The following is an 18,079-nucleotide window of genomic DNA, read 5'->3' as shown; positions in this document are numbered from 1 at the left end:
GCGTGATGATCTTCTGCGGTGACGCCGACGTCACCTGACAGTAGCAGCGGCTTCTCTGTGCGTTGAATTGTCGCGCACAATGCGTTTCAGCACCGCGCGTTCATTTCTCACTCGTCCGCAATTTTTAGGCGACGCTTTATGAGTGCCGTGGCAATCGGAGCATTTGAACGCAGTTGCGTGGCAGGTGTCTTCTGAATGAGGTTCGGCACACCGCGGGCACACGACATTGCTGGTACATACTCCTTTGACATGTCCCATTTTGAAGCATCTGAAGCATTGTAGGGGCTTCGGTATGTATGGACCGACCTGATGGCGAACGTGGCCAACTTTGACGTGTGGGGGAAGACTGTCTCCCTCAAAAACAATCTTCAGGCATCGTGAATGACCAAGCCTTGTGATGTGCTTGATGAGGATGTCGTCTGTAGTTGGCTTTATCAAGATTGGGAAATCGTCAGCGGGAATGGAAATTTCCACCTCATAAATGACGCCAACACTGTCCTCACAGTCAGTGGGGATCACTGATTTAACTGTGACTCTGTCGATTTCCGAGATGTTCTGTAGGCTTTGTAGCGCACTACGGTGTAGAACATCAACTGCCAGAACATTCTTCCGTGAGTTGATCCTGACGTCTTTAATTTCATTTGGAGCGAGTCTTTCGAGGTATGCAGAGAGGACTTGCCTGTTAAGCCACTGTAGGTTGGCTGAAGGGTCCACAGCCATGAAGAAAATAGTGTGTGGCCAACGCTGCGCGGTAGCCTGCACGGTGGTTATACTCGTCGTCGACGATGTTTTTAGCAGTCTTCTTTTCGCATTGCGGCTCATGACGACTGTGTAGTCATCATCCGATGACTCGAAACCGTCGGAATAGAGCTCCGTTGCCTCGCTGTCTGTGCTACTTGAGGTGGTCCCACGTTTTCTAGCCGCTGCCAGACGTAGCGGTTGTCCACCTCGAAAATCCTGAGAGGCTTCTTTATCCATTCTTGCAAGGAGGCAGCGGCAGCTCCCAGAATTCGGTAAAACAAATAGGAAATTTGAGACAAGGGTACAAGCGTTCTATGAAATAGACACTTTGTCGTCGTCTTCTCTCGTCGTCGTCGTCCAGCGTGGTATTCAGTAACACTTATGGGCGAGACAACCTCTGCAGATTGACAGAAGAAAAGAAAAAAAGTAAGTACTATAGAAAGAAAGATAGAAAGATAGAGAGAGAAAGAAAAAAGGAAGGAAAGAAACAATGAGAGAGAGCGAGAGGGAAAGAAACAGAATAAATGATAAAAAATTCTGGAGGGAAATTTTCTTCGCGAGATTACACTCGAACCTGCGTTCACAGCTTTCGAAGGCGGGCGGCTACCTGTATAGCGATTGCTAAGAGGTACGAAAGGGAAGTTGTGGCGAGGACGAAGAAAAACAGCATGGGAGAGAGTGAAATATGCGGTAGATGGAAAGAGTAAGAGAGACGAACGAAATCTAAAAAGAAAAAAAGAGTGGTAGATCATCAATGAAAGAGGGGGGAAGAAATTGTGACTTGGTCGGAACGTTGGTGAAGGTAGCAGTTGGCATGGTCACTACAGGAGTCCTTACTTCAGCGAACTTGTGCCCTGGAAACCAAAAGTGAAAACTACAAGCAGTACACGTTTACAGCGGCGAACAGGGCGTCGGATCTCAAGCGGTGAAACACGTGCGCTTCTATAGATCCACTATCGGGGATTTTGCGACTAGTACAGGTTGCGGCGTAAGCTCCGCAATAATCTTAGCAGAATGGTCGCTAACAGTAGCAAAACTTTAAACACTCTTTAGTACGCGCTGCTCAGTGTTTTTAACGTTGTTTGCGCGGGGGTCAGAGGCGTAGCCAGGTGCGGTCCTCCTCCCAATTTTTTTTTTCATCTGGCCCATATACTGAACACAAAATGACACAGGACCTCATCTGTCTGAACTCCTCCTACTTCAGATCAAGGTGGTGCCCCCTCCCAGAAACACCTTTCTGACTACGCCCTTGTGGGTGTTATTCACATAACACACGCGTGGTATTAGGTCGAGTCAGAAAAAAAGGAAGTGATAAATACTAAGACAGAAAGGTGGAAATAAACTGCTACCTCCTAAAGGTGGAAATGGCTGCTACCTCCGCTACCGCTATTGTGGAGTCACCTCACTTTTAGAGCGAAAGCTGTTATCAAATCAGAACTCGGGTCACGTGTGGCGCCGTAGTCCACCATCGCCACCGCCGCTGGTGCCCGTAGCCATTTCACACAAAATAAGAAAAAAAAATCGGCAGATCCTACGCACCTGAGAATCTACGTTATGCGAAACATGCGCAAGAAGGGTGACCGTGTTGCAATTTTTTCTTGAACGACACGTCATGAAATGACGCCAAATTAATGTATAAATGTCGCAGACACGGACATATGTTGAAGAGTTGCAGATGTTTATATAACCAGTTGTTGGCACTTGCGCAACGATGCCAACTGGAACATGCGTATTAGCAATGCCAGAAGCTCACATGAAGCGCCGATGCTCGCGCGGATGCTGGTCCTTGACACTGCTACATAAATCAACTTCAGCGCATGGCAACTAACCACATTTGACGTTAACCGGACGTGACGGCTGTATCAAAATAGTACATATGTAATGTTTATAAAATTGAGTATGCAGCACTGAAACCACTATTACGGTTTCACGAAGATTAGTGTCTATTTGAAAAGTAGTTCTGAGACCTGGTGTGGCTTTGTGGTAAAATGCTTCATTGGCACCCAGAATGCGTGGGTTCAATTCCAGCTGGTACTCGTCAGGTCGACGCATCTGACGTCGGGTATTTCTCAACAATCGTCGGGTATTTCTTAACACATACCCGCCAGTCGGTATGTGCCACTGTCTAGCGGGAAGTGTTTGACGACGCACGCCACGGGATTGGGACAGTATTCATATCTTGACATGCATGTCGTATTCGTCAAACCATCGTATCCTCTCATGCTAATTTTGGTTACCCCAAGTAAATGGGGTGACCACGAGAGCACCCAAACGTAAGCGGCTAGATAGATAGATAGATAGATAGATAGATAGATAGATAGATAGATAGATAGATAGATAGATAGATAGATAGATAGATAAACTCAAAGCCGCCGAAGATCGCTAAGAAATGCTTCGCATTTTAAACCGACTACCAATGACACAGTGGTACTTGAACCCGAGTTCGCTGTGTGCGAGTCCAGTATTCCACAAATGAGCCACGGCGATACTTGGGCAGACTAACCTTAGGCAGACGTGATGTCGGGAAATAAATTGCGTTAATGCGACTTATAAATCGTTTTAAAACAGTGAAAGAACAAGCTGTCGTGGAATAATGCGAATAGCGTAACGAGTAGGTCGTCCAACGCTCCTACCCATTACAAAAGCTTGTTCTTCTTCATATTAACTGTGACGCATACCCACTTCAGGCATGATTCCTCATTGTCGTAAGCCACTGCATGAACAATTGGCACAAAATTTCTTGCAACTGTTTAGCGGATACCACGCTTCCCAGAAGAATGACTAAACATAGCATAGGGAATGCCGAGATGCTACACAGAGATTTTTATTATTGAGGCCCTAGTGGGTATCAAGCAAGTGTTCTTGGAGCAGGTACCCAATGAGTGTTTAGAAAAGGCTATGAAACACCACTCTTGTGGCGTTCGCTGTGACTATGCTACGCCTTCCGGACAGGCCTGGCGTTTTTTACTTTCGAAAATGGCATGCCTTATCGACCACCCTGAAACGCAACAAGAACCGCGTAAGAGCTTGCAGGTGGTGTTCATTGCGTCTTCGCGAGCCGCTTCGCTAAACCGCACGGCGCTAGCCGAGTGGCAGTCACTTGTCAGCTGTGCCACGGTAGCCCTAGTAATCGGAGTTGTCTTTGCTAATCTGTGGCTCTCATTGAGTTGGGGGCTAGGGTGTGTCCAGGTCAGTGGCGACCACAGGCCGGCAGACTCACTCATCAGTGAACCCAGTCAAGCTCATTCAGACTTTGAGACAATAGATGAGCTCGAGTGAATAATAGTTCTGTGAGTCTCGAGTGACGTTTTGTGAGTCTGAGTGAGCTCGACGTTTCTGTCGAGCTATATGGTGGCGACAGAGACGGGCTTTTTACCTGAACGAGTTCATGACCTTCGAACCAACGTTACAGCCAACAGCATCAAAGCACTTCAATTTTATTATGATTTTCAGAAAAAGATTTCAGAAAAAAGAACTTGGATGCCAGGGTAAATAGCTGAGTGTAGTATATTTTTTAGAGAACTAAATGAGCTTTACTGTGATGGTGGGCAGCGGAAATTGAATATTCTCCGACTGAGCTGCGCGCAATAGACGCGATAGTATGCAGCGCCTACCGTGATGTTAACGTTGGGCTGCTCTTAATACAGGAGTGTCTATCGTGGGAAAAATTAAACCGCATGCCTAGACGAGGTCCTCTTACTTGTGCTTGTTGCGCAGTGTCGTGTGCGCGCATGTTACTCTGTAGCCAGAGTTAGCCTGCTCTGTGTAGCCTGAGAAGCGTTAGACTTGCTTCTTACGATGATGATCATGATGATGTTCCTTGGAATTTCGGCACCTACTCACTCAGAGGAATCGGCCAAATGTCGGGTGGATCATACAATTTGTATTTACGATTATTATTTAATAAGAGCTAAATTATTTTCAGATGAAATTTTTAACGTAACTTTAATAAGGAATGATGAGAAGGACACGGGGCATAGGTTGGCAGCAAAATTGATTTCCTTTTCTTAGCCCAGCCCACGCTTGTCGCGCCTCTTAGGACTCTGAATAAAGTTCCTCCATCCATCCATTCATCGATGAATGCTACGCACAACAGCCCCACTTACAAGGGAAGGACTACAAACACCTGTTGTCAGGCAAAAAATTGCCCGCTGAAATTTTCTTAACACGCTGTCAGCAGGTAAATTCAATTTAGACTCCTCATTATATCTGCTCCCACCTGAAGAAAATTCCAGTCGCTCCAATCACTGTCGCGTATTTTCGCCCTGTAAATAACTAGTTGATGTGTAAAAATATTTTTAAAGACGATAGTCATTTTTGGGGACCTTCGACGCAAAACTTTTGGTCTCTCTGTGCGTACATTTGTCTCTTTGTCCACTCTAAACGGTACTGGGTACTGTGATTGGCACCAGCCGATACCATAAACGGCCGACCCTCTCTGCAGTGCCCACAAATGTTGCTCAAAATTAAGTGTTCATACTTGTGCGATTGTCAAATAAAAAGCAATTAGTGCGAATATCTGAGGCACCATAACAACACGTATATATTCTGTGTGTGCGTCTTTTACTAGAAAAGGCATACATAAGTAATTCTAAACACCGTAGCGTTCATCACGCTGCGCTGACCGTGCAACGCTTGCACCGAAAAGCGAGTGTTTCCAACGCTTTGCTAGAACGACACGGTGGTGGTACCTACCCGTCGCCATGCGTTCTACGCCTTTTCACCTCTGAGACGGGCGCGCACACCGGTCTCAGAGCCACGCACTTCGTTTTCCAAGAAAACTGCCAGATAGCGCTCATGTTTGACGTGTGACATGACTTGATGCGCTCGGTCGCCTCCGCTGCATGCTCGAGGCACTCTAACGCTGCTTCTCCAGAATTCCATTTACCGATTGCTTGCGCAGAACATCAAATAAATGTTTTCTTCACTCTCTCCACACGCAAGACTATCGTCCTGGACGACATTTGCAGATTACATGCAGATAGGGGGCCCATTTTTTTTGTTTGTACACTAGCTGAATGGAATGGTCTTTGTTAAGCTTGTTATTTATAATTTGCTATTATATTCAAACGTAATTTATTGTCATCTTGTATGGGAAACAACGACAGTCACAAATTTACAAATATTATACGCACTTCAGAAGAAAGTGCTAAGGCATATATATAATGTGGTTTCAGTCATCCTTCAGCATCGCCTTTCAATAGGCATCGTATTCTGCATATTCCCTTTCAGTATTCTTACCACCTTTTCATAGCATACAACTCAGAAATTGAAGATAACGGCCATTTCTTAGCTCAATTAGCCCGTTTATAAAGGAGGATGCAAACGTGTTCAGTGCGCCTTCCAGAGTTTGCGAAAGTATTATTATGTCGAACGAATTACGGGACACAAATGCTTAAACACAACCTTCCGTAATTACTAAACTTGTTTAGCAATGAAAGTATTGCACCAAACAGATCATCCACAAAGACCTGCTTACATTGTTTTTTTTTTATTTTGACGGTCATTTGTATTCAAAGTTCTAAAATTGCTTCTGCTTTGATATTCCAAAGGATGATTTTGACACACTTTCTTGTTTTTTTGAGAAAAATTGTTTCTTTCTTGTCCTAACACAAACGTTGTCTCCTTTACTGCTGATAAATTTCAACACTGATTGGCCTAGCTACGAATGTTTTTTTCTTTTTATATAAGTGTTAAGTCTTGTAATGTGTGATTGCATGATGTTTTCAATAAAATCGCAATGTATTATTTCTAAATTCTGCTTCCTTCGTTTTCTTCCTTCCATTTCTTCGTACACTGTTTTATTGCCTATCACTTTGTCTTTCTGATAGTCTTTTTTTTTTCTTTTATGTTCAGCACAGTCTGCTGTAAATGCGCCGAAGTGTTTATTTTTAGGGAGATCAGGGCTAGTCAAGCTGCTCGTCTGCTTTTTCTTCCTGTATCCCCCATCCTATGCTTGATGTAAAATAAAGCACATAATAATAATAATATTGTTATTAATCTGGAAGTTTTTACTAGTATTGACAGCTTGGCTGCTTCTGAGCAAAGTTTGGTTAGTTATATTTTCAACTGCCTGAACGTTTATTTTTCCTCAGATGGACAATTTTGTTTAATAATAAGGCATTTCACTTCGTTCTTTGTGCAAATCTTACCCTGTAATAGGCTGTATCGGCTTACAGTGTTCTAAATTATATTAAAAAATACTGATATTGTCCTCCTTTTTTTCAGCAAGGCGTTGCAGTCGTGTAGAGACTCCAGCGTTTGAGTGTCAAGGTGTGACTAATTGCACAATGCGTCCAGATTCTGTCGTCTTGCACTCTTTCCGACGCAAGAAAAAAGAAAAAGCACATATATGAGGCCGCAACATAGGTGTGATTTCAGTAGTGCACCCCACGAGTAAAAAAGAAAATCACAAAACTGAATGTTATTCAAAAGCAAAGTTCAGAATCACTACTGGTTTCGAAAATGCAATAAGTAAATTGGAACAAAGTAGTTTGAAAGGGAAAAGCCAAGTAACCCGAAGGACACGGAACCCAATCCCGGCTGTGGCAGCTGCATTCTGGCTTAGATATCGCTGCACGTTAAAGAACCCCAGGTGGTTATTAATATCTTTGACATGGATTGATTGATTTAGCTTGTGCCACAACATGCTAGAGCGAACAGCCTCTTCATCCTGAATGTAGACAGCAGCCCTAAGTGCTTACAAGGCAACTTCTAGCGCATCTTTATGCTCATGAAACGCAAGTGCCCCCTACTCGTCATGGGAGATTCTAACGCCCCACATACAGCCTGGGGTTACCCATGCGACACACCAAAAGAACGTTGGGTGTGGTTAGCAGCACAGCAAGCCAGTCTCTTCTTGCTCAACGATGCTGCCGTCCCGACACGCATAGGAAATAGTGTCTGCAAAGACACTACTCCAGATCTTACGTTCGCACATCGCCTCCCTTACACCACATGGTGCAACACACAAGAAAATGCTGGGTAGTTTAATACTTCGGAGAATTTGACAATGCAATGGTCACTATTGTGACCATTACATTGTCAAAATTCTCCTAAATATTCAACTACCCCGCAGGCTTCCCAGAGGTTTCACTTTCACTAACTGGGATTTTTTTCCGCCCTTATAGGGCAACGCGCACCCACGTCTCTATCACGGACATGACTGAAGGGTCAAAACAATTTCGAAGTGATGTTCTATCCGCAACTCGTCTAGTACGAGAGGACTGCCCAAGCGACACAGTTGACTCCCTTCTCTTACATTTATGGTACGCCAAAGCAAACCTATAACGATGCTGGCAAAGCCAGCATTGAAACTGAACTCTTAGACGTTGCCTCGCCCACCTGAGCATAGAGATATGCACCCATGTAGCCACTCTTTGACGACTAAACTGGGAATCGTTTTGCAACAAATTAGATAACAATATCAGTTTTTCTCAGACTTGAAATTTGTTCAGACACTTAAATATTCCAACTGAAAGACTAAAGAAAAACACAACCTCCCCAAACTCTTACACACTTGCGAAACATTTTCCACCAGAACTCCTCCAAGAACTTCGAAATTAGTACTTCCCAACATACCACGCCGTATTGCATCCCGACAATACAGGTCCTCCTAATGAGCTCCTCGACCAACCCATTACCGTAGCCGAAGTTCAAGCTGAACTACAGAAACTAAGCACTTCTTCAGCTCCTGGTCCGGACGGTATTCACAACAAAGCACTCCGTAATCTCGAAGACCAATGAATTGCCATTTTTACTGAATGCTTTATCGAGTGCTGGCTAAGGGGCATCCTCCCACCACAATGGAAAGAGGCCAGGTTGTCTTTATACCCAAGCTTGGGAAACCACTCCTTAATTACGACTAACCTCAGAGCTATATCCTTCACTTCTTGTGTCGACAAACTCATGGACCAAGTACTCTAAACCAGGTTCTGCCGGTACCTGGAAAGCAATAATCTCTTACTTACCTGCATGTTTGGATTTCGCCCAGAACTTTCCCCACAGGGCGTTTTCCGGCAACTGAAACACCACAATCTCGGCTCCCAAACTTGCGATACCAGAACTATCTTAGGAGTAGATCTAACAAAGGCATTCGACAACGTTGCGCACTAAGCTATCTCAGAGAGCCTTATACTCTTGGGAGTCGGTGCGAAGACGTACAACTACGTCCGAGACTTCCTCAGCCAACGCACAGCAAAACTTACCTTTGGTAATTACAGCCTGCCAGGCATCACGCTTGGTGCACGTGGTACACCCCAGGGAGCAGTTCCCTCACTTATTTACTTTAACATAGCAAATGTTCTTCTGCCCCAAAATCTCGGTAAGATTCCCGATATATATACACTTCAGCTTCTATGCCAGTGACAACACCGTCTGGGCAAACCGTGGTAGTGACGCTGAAATAGAAGAACACTTACAATTGACACTAACGACCATCAACACGTATGTTCGAGAACGTGGCCGTATCTGCTCGCCTTCCAAATCGGAGCTCTTTTTTTACCGACCAAAGCAACATACTTCAGCCCTTCCCCCTATCTCTCTCGGGCTAAGTGCCCAACCATTCCACTTTTCTCGAAAATTCGGGTGCTAAAGCTAGTTCTCTACTCACATGGCACACATAGAGAAGTAATCAGGACTCTCCAAACACATGCTCAGCAGACCACGCGACTGATTTGTTGCATAGTGAACCGTTGGGCTGGCCTACGCAAGCAAAATGTGCTTCGCCTCACACAGGCTTCCATTGTTAGCCACACCACGCATGGCCTCCCTTACCTACCTCGCTAACAGATGGAGGGAGACCTTGTTCGCGCTGCTACGGAGTTGCAAAAAACGGCTCTATGCCTTCCTTCAAGCACATTCAATTCCAGGCTATTCAAACTTGGTGTACATAATACATTTGAGGAACTCGCTGAAGCCACCTTTAAGCCACAAAGACGTCATTTCTCTGATTCAGTGGCTGGTCGTGCTCTCTTGTCCTAATTAAACTTACACACCAACCCGATGGGGTTCCTCCTTCTTCTAACATCCGCTCTCACTTTAACGTACCCCCCTCCCTCCTATCTCGAAGTACATGCATCCTGTAGGGGACAAGAAACGCAGAAAAGCAAGGACTCAGGCCTTCTAGAGGCAATACGGTGAGGACCAGGATGTGGTCTACGTGGACGCAGCGGATTATGACTCTGGATCCCGCAAGGCCCTTGCGGTGGCTGACAATCAGGCAAATCTTCTATTTTCGTGCTCAATTGTCAAAAATTCCTCCACAGACGCAGAAGAGGCAGCTATCGCACTCGCTCTCATCTCCGCACCCAACACCACAATCATTAGTCACTTGAATTCAGCTATTCTGAATCACACCAATGGTTTGATATCCCGTACCGCTGCTCGCTTGAAATGCTTCTGGCAACGTCAGTGTTTTAGAACCTTCATCTGAACGCCAGCACATTCTGGCCTCCTTGGCAACAAGAAGGCTCATTCTTTAGCCCGAGGTCTCGCATTCTGGTCAGGAAAAATGGAGCCACCCCAATGAGTCGAGGAGTAATTACTCTGTTTTAGTGATATTCTATCGTATTACTGGGATCAACTAAGAATATACGCACCCCCAGCCCCATCCCTAAACATAGCACAGGCCGCACATTGGCGATGCCTACAAACTATACTCCGTATTACTAAACGCCCGTTACCCAGACCAATTCCTCCCCTGAGGCAAACTTTGCGGCAAATTAGGAGACTTTCTCCACATACTCCTCGCATGTTCCACCTTCCCACATCCCCCACCTCCAGCTGTCGCAGTGTCATACTGAGAGACCATCATGACCAGCACTTCTGCGTTTGATCAGCGCCGGATCATCTCGTGCGCCTTGAAGAGGATCGCATTTGAAGGGCTGTCCTTTGCTTTGTAAGGGTGCCTCCTCACCGTGAGAGAACACCCACGTGTTTTAAGGGGGCTCGTCCTCCGCGCTCAAAAGTGGCAATAAATGTTTCTACCACCCCCACCACCGCCACCCCAGGTGGTCTATATTTCCTGAGTTCTCCTCTGTGGCGTTTCTCAGATTTATATCGTCGCTTTCGGATGTTATACCCCAGATATCATTACTAGGCCAAGCAAAAAGATGAAGCGTTTGAGAAGTTCATAGAGACTTCCGCTGATTTTGCCTAACTGATACGTCATCATTTTCTCCCGTGAGTTAGATAGGTGGGGTGGGTTCGTGGGCCATAAGGCACACACGGTTCCAAGGACAAGAAAACATATATAGACATCCCTCACCCAAAACACAAATACACGCACACAGACTTGCTTGACGCTACTTTACACGTCTACCCTTCCTCGACACTCAGTCCTTGCGGTCCAGGACGCCTACGCGAATATCACCTCGTCCTGCCAATCGGAGTCTATGGGTCCGTAGACATCACTCACAGTATCCTAACAGTGCAGCTGGCGCACGCTTGAAGCAAGTACGACGCGATGAGTCGGTCGAGAGACCATGAGCAGACCCGGAACCCCGGAACTGCTCGCTCATGAATGCGCGTGAGAAAACGATGCGCTGGCGTAGCACCAAGGCCACGCTTTCTTCAGGTGCCTGTGCCGGACTGCAACATAGAAGACACCGAGGCCACGCCCTAGCTAACACGCTGTAACAGCTCGGTACACTCGTTGGCTGCAGAGAACTACCAAGCTCGTCCCGGCTACTCTGCTTGCACCAGCTCGATACCTTTGGTCCCCTCAGGCCAAACCTTGTGCGCTTTTCAATTCACTGACCACGCTGGCTTGGCTCGTCTGTGTTCCGAAGCTCACACGCTCGGTGTTATTGTTTTTGTTCTTCTTTTTTATTTATTGCCCGTGGAGCATACCCGCTTGGGCCATCTGAAGGCAGAATGTCGGTCCTGTGCCACGTGGGGATGGGCAGGCTAAACCTAATGTTCGCATGGTAGGTATCCATTAGCGTCGGTAATTTGATTGGAACCCTATAACAGAGGGCCACCGACAGAACACGAGCTTTAGATTGCTAGCTATCAATGAACCGGACAAAAGTGTATTGATGGCTTCGAGATGAATGACGTTAAGAGTTGTTAGGTTTCGGTATGGCGTGGTTTCAAGTATTCGAACCGTGGATACTTCTGATGTGTTGAGATTTCTACTTGTAGCCAAACCAAGATGGTGCTGCTTAGTTGTAGAGCTCTTAGATTAAGACTACTCTGTTAAAAACACATATATCTCTTCCTGATACCCACTTATTGCTGCCTTTCAAAGCATTCCTCAAAATTTTGTAAGCTTTCTTGTTCATAGTTTGAGAGTGCCAGGCCTTTTAAAACCAAAATAAGCCTTGTCAGCTAATTCAGGTTTACCCGACATCATCAGAGAAAAACATTCTTTTGTTAGTGGTGTACTTGCTTTATTAGCTCGTTATAACGCACGACGCGCACGAAAGGGCACTAAAAGAGCGATAACGTAAGCAATGTTATTGGTCAAAAAAGAAATAGCTCTTTCCAAAGACGCGACTGACATTAAGTTGTATTATAAAGCGGGTCTACACACTCGAATAAGAGTGCGCAAGCAAAAGGCTGTTTAAGACAAGCTATACTACTGCATGTGTGTCACAATAAGTTAGGCGAAGCCTACTGAGTTTTCATTGGCATGCAAGACGACAGCCATCCACCCGTTTTTTTTTTCGTCCTGCTAGCTTTAGAAAGTAGGCTCTTCAAGGCAGTGCTGTCGTGATCGAGTGCTGACAAATGAGCCCTAACGACTTTCTATGAGTGTTTTGTACGCCCAAAGGCAGCACGTCACGTGGTGTTTCTCGCTTGGTTGGCAGCTGGAGGAAAGCACCCGAAGATACCGCAAGTAAACTGAAAAATCGTTCTAGCTCGCAGAAGGCGGAGTTCAATGAATTGCCAGCGGGGATTCACACTGACAACGTTACCCTAATTCTATCAAGTCCGAGACAAGACTGGCAGAAAAGAAGATACGCAAGAATTGCCGGCAGGCAGCTCCATTTACCACGTTTGCTATGTGGTACACATCTAGAAACTTAGAAAGAACAAGGAAGCGTGGATCAAAGCTGACCGGGGTATATTTTGCGGCTTCGTTAGCTCTAGAAGAAGTGCCCTTGTTTCTGCACACTTCCACGCCGTTTCCCTTTGCTAAGCCACTCCTCAAAAAGTGAGAATGCTTAGAAGTTTCTTAGTTTCTGTGATTAAGTCTGCCCTGTGCCTCGCCTTTCTTAGCAAAACGTGTGCCGTTAGAAAAACAGACGTGGTACTTGAGCGCGGTCACCTTTTATCTCTGGCTTCGGCTTTGTACCAGAAGGTCTCTTTCTTTTAGCAAAATTATCAAATGTAGAGAAACACTGCTTCAAGTACTTCTCAGTGCGAGAACTAATACTATATTATCATCACCTAGAAGGACTGAGATATGGTTGCACATTGGATCCGGCCGTGGCCAACGTCTGGACAAATGGGCAGCAACTGACTTCTACAGCACCATGTATGGGCATGTGTTCCTGATATTAGATAAAATGAGGTCATATGAAATGACGTTACACAAGGAGGGGTCGTAACAAAATAATTTCCGTTCTGCTAAAAAATGTCCCGTTGCGTTTGTGTTCAGAAACAAGAAAAGTAATGTTCGATAATGGTTTGTAACGGTTTTTGTTCTTTATAAAAAAATTGATGGTCAAGTGACAATGGACAGATAAATAGATACAAAACTTTATTGTAAGTCCGGAGGTGCACAATTAAACGCGCACCCTGCCGCTTCTACCTTCGGACAGCCAGGCCAAGCCCCACCACAGCATCGTGGGCTTTTTTGACAGCCCCAGTTAATTTCCGACATCGAGGCTCTTGATAGCAGATAGCCACTTTGTCTTCATTTTATAGGCCCGCGCCTCGTAACGTGGCGCAAATTCAGAACATGTGGTCTAGGCTAGTGAATTCGTTACAGTACCTGCAGTAGCTATTGGGATGAATTTCTCGATAAATTTTATGCAATAAAGCCGGGTGGGATTACGAACTTGTCTCTAGTAATCTGAGAGTCAATGACAGCGCTCGATGTAACTTCTTGATAAGAAGGGGAAACTTTCTTCTACCGCTATAAAGGTGCTGTGAAAATTCCTGATAAGTAGTCGGATGATCCCTGTTCTCCACAACTGCGGGTCGGCGGTGTTTTCGTGGTCGCGGAAAACGAGACCTCCTGCCTTGAAGTGGGCCAGCTCGTTCAGGTTTGTGGAGCCTCCCCTGATAGATCCCACGTGATCGCGGAACCACGTGAAAGTGCGGGTGGTGATGCTTTCGCCCTTCAGTATGTAATAGGCTTCCGTTTAGACGGTTCCAACGCTAAAGGCAAGGATGACTGCCTTGGAGTCGTATGTTTAGCAGTAGATATTTCTTTATATAACTCATAATTCATCATGTCTTTATGACCGAACGTGTTCTGCCTCTTATTCTCCGCCTTTACTGGCTGGCTGCGTTTATTGCGACATTTTCTACTGTTGGTGCGCGGCTACACTAGAAAAAAAGCGTATTTCGTAGACTGCGAAAATAGCAGAGCAGCATTTTTATTGTAGTATTGTTTATTTTATTGAATATGCATTTTATGTCAACGAAGACATCGCTTCAAAAACGCTATTAACTCGGATTGACGACTCACTGCTACAGAGCTTAGAGACACCCCGGTAGAGTTAAGTGGACTCGGTGAACGCACTCATTCAAACTTGTGCTTTGCAGAAAATGTCACTTTACGCTTCTGTGTGACAGAATGCCAACGACAGTAGCGGTGAAGTGCACTGCCTCGAAGTGCAGTTATTCTGCCCCGAGTGAACGGGCTTTTATTCTCAAGTTTATTAAGCACAGCCCATACTTGGGGACGTTTCATTTCAAATTCGTGTATTCGACATAAGCCCGAACACCCGTGTAATCTGAGTTGGTTGCACGTTAACAAGCGCCAGGTGGTTGAAATTAACGCGAGGCCTGCACTTCAGGGTACCTCCTAGTCATATTGTCGTTTTGTTGCGTGGATTCCTAGAAACGTGAAGCGTGAAAACTTGGGCAAGTTGGTAGGAAATGACTAAGTATACGAACAGCGCAACTTAAACGTAGTTAGTCTAACCACAGAAGCAAATAAATGAGGACAGAATGTCGTAATATTTATTATCACTTTCAATATTAAAAATAAATGAACCTCAGATTCACGGGACACAATACTTGGCCCCGTTTCCCTTTCCCAATATTCCTTATCACAATCATAGTGTGCCCGCGCCATCCAAATTGCGGTTACGAAATATGATCTTCATTAAACGCGCAGTGTAGTCTTGATCAGGTAAACGCAACGGCTTATCCAAGACATTGCCACGAGTGCAAGGAAATATCCAACATTTTCTATCTCAATTCAATTTGTGTACTAAACACATGTCACATTCTTGTATTCATATCAATAAATACTTGAAAAAATCTGAAATTAGGTTGCTCAAGTCAACTTATTAGTGATTCTGTAGCAGCAAAGTTAATGAAGGTAAAACAAGGACTGTCAAAGAGAACAGTGCGCAAACAAAGCACTCTCTGGAAGAGAAGGGGTCTACGTCAGTGACAAGTTATCGTCCTCTTCACATTTTCAAAAGACGATAGTCTTTCTTAAGTACCATCGAAGCAAAGCTTTTGGTCTGTATGTCTGTCTGTTTGTCTTTCTGCCTGTCTGTCAGTCTGTGAATTTATTCGTTTTTCCGCCCTTAACGGTACCCTAAACGGCACCAACGTGGCCAAATGATACTTCAAACGGCCAACCCCATCCACAGCGCCTACCAATATTGCTGAAGATGCAGCGTTCATACTTGTGTGATTGTCTATTAAAAAATAATAATTGCGAATAACTGAGGCACCACAAGAACACGTCAATATTCTGTATGTGTGTCTTTACCCAGAAAAAGCATACATAAGTAATTATAAGGACCGTAGCTTTTATCACTTTGCGCTGACAAGGCAATGCTTTCACGAAAAGGCAATTGTTTCCAACGCTTTACAAAGATGACATGGTGGTAGCACCTACCCGTCGCGTTGCATTCGACACCTGATCACCTCTGATACTGGCGCGCATGCCCGTCTCATAGCCACATGCTTCGTTTTCCAAGATGAAGATGAGTGCCAGATAGCCCTCATGCCTCACGTGTGATTTAACTTGATGCGCTCGTTCGCCTCCGCTGCACGCTCGAGCCACTCTAACGCAGCGCCTCCAGAATACCATTCACAAATTTTCTCGCACAGAACAGCAAATAAACGTTTTCTTCACTCTCTCCAGACGCAAGACTCGTTTTTCGACGACATTTGCAGTGTAACACGCAGATACGGAGCCATTTTGTTTCACGGTCTCGCTTTGATATCACTATTTGTTGCTGCGCAACAGCTATTTGCCTATTGCGGCTACGTGTAGGCTGCTTTGTGGGCACTCGGACGGATCCGTAAAGGGCTACCCTACAAACCTAATTATTTCTTTCACTTTGTCCAGTCTGATAATCTCGAGATGTGACAAGTATTGTCATGATGTTTCGTCGCTCATGTTTGCTCCATAGCAACATAATTATAATTCAACAAGTACGCTCCAGGACACAAAACTCAGTCTTTCGACTCTGTTTTTTTTGCGAGTCCTGTATTACAATTTATCTCTCTTAAAGATATTGTGAGCTCCCTTTGGAGATCTTTGTACTCTTGTGGTATATTTATGTCGCCCTAAAGAAAATTCGCCTGACATGTCTGTTTAAAGAGTCTTTTAGCTACTAGCCTGGCTGACACTCTGGAAGGTCACAGACGCATGAATACCCTACAAAGTTGACGAAGCAGCGCCCTCCGTCGTAGCTGAATTGGTAAAGCGTCGCAAGCGTGATTCGAAAGTTGTAGGTTCGAATCCCACCTACAGAAGGAGTGGCTTATCGTCCTCTTTTTAATTCTTTCAACTTGAGGTTAAATGTCTACGCAACCTTTAGTAAATTATTGTACCCTTATTATTACTCCGCCCTAGTAGTCTAGATTTTGTCATATTTGTTTATATATAGACACGCTCCTCCAGGAATTCCCCCTTTTCTCGGGCTCCGTGATGGGGATCTTTCACATGGCAAATCAGATTTTTTTATAGACAGCGGCAATCCCCTTTTGTTTTGTTTTTCTTTCAGTGCAGTACTTATGATATGCCCACTGGGAGCTGCTACTACGTCCGTCTACCGTGTTGCAATGAGGTTTCTCTGTAATAGGATAGCAGGTCACCTTGCAGGTCCCTTGCTTGGTAGGCGTCTCATACCTTGGTGGCGGCGGAGACAATTATATTACCAGTGAGGCTAATGAACATTCCGCAGCTCTGAAGCGGTAAAGCAGGGAGCCAGTCTTCCCGCATGAAGTAGATTAGCACTGCACTGAAAGGGAGACCATGTCGGTTGTACAGAATGCAGTTGAAGCCTGATTTGTTTCTTGCACCTCAGAAAACGAGTTACGTCTGTCTGTCTGTAGCTAGCACAGGGGCGCAGCTTTTGCATGCCTTAGACATGGCAGTTGGAAGTATCGTCGAAGATTGGAATTACGAGCAAAGCATACTTATTCTGCTGCATTATCTTTACTGTAATATGCCAGCCACAGACATCAACAGCTTTTTTCCTTATCCCAACATCAATGTATTTTATTCGGCTTTTCAAGCTCAGATCGTACTTCAACAAAAGCATGAAATCTTTTTGTAAATGTGCACTGAAGTATAAACTTATAAAATAAATTTCATAAATGCACTGAGAAAACCTGAAGGTTTTTTGAGCCTGATGGTCGAACCAAACAACCTGGAGATTTTGTAGTTGATTTGTCAAGGTTTCTCAATATTCATTGTGGGACGTTTCTGAAATTGATTACATGAAAAGAGACTGCATAGCCTAAGTGTGGTCATTTTTGTGTTTTTTCTTGCGCTGCTCTTTATGAAGACTCTTGTGCTAGATTATACACTGTCCTATCAACGCGAACCCTGTCGTAAGGTTTCTGGTCCTTTAGCTGCCTAGGCAATGAAGTTGAATTGTTTTCATTACACGTGATGCGCAACTGGAAATCATACTTTTTCATACTTACGCTTGTGCTGTGCGAAAAGCTACTAAGGCGGACCTTCAGTGGGAGGTCACTTGTTGCACGAACTGTCCAATTTAGGTTTAATGAAAACGCCTTATTACAGACTATGCGCAAGGTATGCCTAGACACTAATTTAAACACGTAGTCTTCTCGTAAATGACGCTCAGGTTCATCGTTCCCATAGGCTATCGAGGATTCCTAACTGCGCAGCACAAATGTGTTTTGTAACGAAAACTAAATAAGTTGCTGCTGCAATGCC

Source organism: Rhipicephalus microplus, chromosome 9 (genome assembly GCF_043290135.1).
Source record: "Rhipicephalus microplus isolate Deutch F79 chromosome 9, USDA_Rmic, whole genome shotgun sequence".
In the NCBI taxonomy this organism is placed as follows: domain Eukaryota; kingdom Metazoa; phylum Arthropoda; class Arachnida; order Ixodida; family Ixodidae; genus Rhipicephalus; species Rhipicephalus microplus.
This window is presented reverse-complemented; position numbering follows the sequence as displayed.